The following is a 3,546-nucleotide window of genomic DNA, read 5'->3' on the forward strand; positions in this document are numbered from 1 at the left end:
TAACTGAATATGAACATGTAGTTGTCATCAGGTCAGGAGTGTTATCACACATGTGAAGTTTGGGACAGATCGGACATTGTATGCCTGAGTTATAGCAACTTCCTTTTTCATGGCGAAGCATGGAAATTTGCCAGGCCGCCACGGACACGCCCTCCGATGAAAATTCTAGATCTTCGCAATTTAACGTCACAAAGGGATTTAGATTAGACTCAGCAAATTTGGCATTGATCCGAATAAATTTCTAGGAGGAGTTCGTTCAAGTACGAGGCCTGAAAATGGCAAAAATGACACAAAATTTGGTGAGAAAATTAAAAATAACCGACTTCCTGTTGGGTTTCGGATTTTGTCCCAGGAGGCTTTTTTGTAGGTATTGGTGAGTTACATGTGTGTACCGATTTGCGTGCATGTACGTGAATCACAGCTGAATGCGCACACCGCGGAACGTGTAAAGGTGGCGCTATTGAGCCATTTTGCCACACCCACTTCTGCAACCCATATCAGACGTCCATTTTCGCCAGGTTTGATGTGTGTGCAAAGTTTCATGAGTTTTCGGGTATGTTTAGGCCCTCAAAAATGCGATTCATTCCAGAGAAGAAGAATAATAATAATTAAAGCTGCAAGCAGCGATGAACGGGCCCTCGCACCCGGGCTCACCGCCGACCGGTGGCTTTAGGAAAACAGCAAATGGTGGGTAGTATGCTTTTAATACAGTAAAAATAGGAGAAATATGTCAAAGTCACTTAAATGTGCCAAATTTCCTGCTGCCAGCTGGTGGCGCTATGCATATAACTGATTATTGGCATGTAGATGTGTTCAGGCCACCACTTTCATCAAACATATGAAGTTTGGTGCAGATTGACCTTGGTATGTTTGAGTTAGTGAAAGATATGATATATCCTGCTGCCAACAGGTGGCGCTATGATAATATCTGAATATTGGCCTTTAGGTGTCTTCAGGCCAGGACTCTTACCAAACCTGTGAAGTTTGAGGCAGATCGGACATTTTATGGCTGAGTTATAACAACTTCTATGTCCATGGCGAAACATCAAACTTTGTCAGGCCGCCACAGACACGCCCTTTAACGAAAACTCAAGATCTTCGCAATTTAACATGTTTAAGGCCTCTAGATCAGAATGACCAAATATAATGTTAATATCATTAAATCTCTAAGACGAGTTTGATACAAGTCATTTCCTGTTGCCAACAGGTGGCGCTGTGATTATAATAGAATGTTGGCCTTGAGATGTGTTCAGGCCAGGACTCTTATCGAATATGTGAAGTTTGAGGCAAATCGGACATTTTATGGCTGAGTTATAACAAGTTTTATATCCATGGCGAGACCTCGAAATTTGTCAGGCCGCCACGGACACGCCCTTCAACGAAAACTCAAGATCTTCGCAATTTAACATCACTAAGGCCTTTATATTAGACTGACCGATTTTGGTGTTGATCTGTATTAATCTCTTGGAGGAGTTGGTTGTAGAGTACAGCATGACACTTCCTGTTGCCTGCAGGTGGCGCTATGACTATAACTGAATATGGGCATGTAGATGTCTTCAGGTCAGGAGTGTTATCACACATGTGAAGTTTGGGACAGATCGGACATTTTATGCCTAAGTTATAGCAACTTCCTTTTTCATGGCGAAACATCGAAATTTGCAAGGCCGCCACGGACACGCCCTCCGATGAAAACTCTAGATCTTCACAATTTAACGTCACAAAGGGCTTTAGATTAGACTCACCAAATTTGGTGTTGATCGGAATAAATCTCTAGGAGGAGTTCGTTCAAGTATGACACCTGAAAATGGCAAAAATGACACAAATTTTGCTGAGAAAATTAATAATAACCGACTTCCTGTTGGGTTTCGGATTTTATCTCAAGAGGCTTTTTTGTAGGTATTGGTGTGTTACATGTGTGTACCGATTTCTGTGCATGTACGATAATCACAGCTGAATGCGCACACCGCGGAACGTGTAAAGGTGGCGCTATTGAGCCATTTCGCCACACCCACTTCTGCAACCCATATCAGACGTCCATTTTCGCCAGGTCTGATGTGTGTGCAAAGTTTCGTTAGTTTTCGGGTATGTTTAGGCCCTCAAAAATGCGATTCATTCCGGATAAGAATAATAATAATTAAAGCTGCAAGCAGCGATGAACGGGCCCTCGCACACGGGCTCACCGCCGACCGGTGGCTTTAGGAACACAGCAAACGGTGGGCAGTATGCTTTTAATACAGTAAATGTAGGAAAAATAGATCAAAGTCACTTAAATGTGCCAAACTTCCTGCTGCCAGCTGGTGGCGCTATGCCTATAACTGATTATTGGCATGTAGATGTGTTCAGGCCAGCACTTTGATCAAACATATGAAGTTTGGTGCAGATTGACCTTGGTATGTGTGAGTTAGTGCAAGATATGATATATCCTGCTGCCAATAGGTGGCGCTATAATAATATCTGTATATTGGCCTTTAGATGTCTTCAGGCCAGGACTCTTACCAAACATGTGAAGTTTGAGGCAGATCGGACATTTTATGGCTGAGTTATAACAACTTTTATGTCCATGACGAAACATCAAACTTTGTCAGGCCGCCACGGACACGCCCTTTAACGAAAACTCAAGATCTTCACAATTTAACATCTCTAAGGCCTCGAGATCAGACTGACCAAATATAATGTTGATATCATTAAATCTCTAGGAGGAGTTTGGTACAAGTCATTTCCTATTGCCAACAGATGGCGCTGTGATTATAATAGAATATAGGCCTTCAGATTGGTTCAGGCCAGGACTCTTATCGAACATGTGAAGTTTGAGGCAAATCGGACATTTTATGGCTGAGTTATAACAAGTTTTATATCCATGGCGAGACCACGAAATTTGCCAGGTCGCCACGGACACACCCTTCAACGAAAACTCAAGATCTTCGCAATTTAACATCATTAAGGCCTTTATATTAGACTGACAGATTTTGGTGTTGATCTGATTAAATCTTTTGGAGGAGTTTGTTGCAGAGTACAGCATGACACTTCCTGGTGCCAGCAGGTGGCGCTATGAGTAAAACTGAATATGGGCATGTAGATGTCATCAGGTCAGGAGTGTTATCACACATGTGAAGTTTGGGGCAGATCGGGCATTTTATGCCTGAGTTATAGCAACTTCCTTTTTCATGGCGAAGCATCGAAATTTGCCAGGCCGCCACGGACACGCCCTCCGATGAAAACTCTAGATCTTCGCAATTTAACGTCACAAAGGGCTTTAGATTAGACTCACCAAATTTGCCGTTGATCCGAATAAATCTCTAGGAGGAGTTCGTTCAAGTATGACGCCTGAAAATGGCAAAAATTACACAAATTTTGCTAAGAAAATTAAAAATAACCGACTTCCTGTTGGGTGTCAAATTTTGCTCCAAGAGGCTTTTTTGTAGGTATTGGTGAGCTAGATGTGTGTACCGATTTTCGTGCATGTACGTGAATCACAACTGAAAGCGCACACCGCGGAACGTGTAAAGGTGGCGCTATCGAGCCATTTTGCCACACCCACTTCTGCAA

This window comes from Garra rufa, unplaced genomic scaffold, assembly GCF_049309525.1.
Source record: "Garra rufa unplaced genomic scaffold, GarRuf1.0 hap1_unplaced_001, whole genome shotgun sequence".
NCBI lineage: Eukaryota > Metazoa > Chordata > Actinopteri > Cypriniformes > Cyprinidae > Garra > Garra rufa.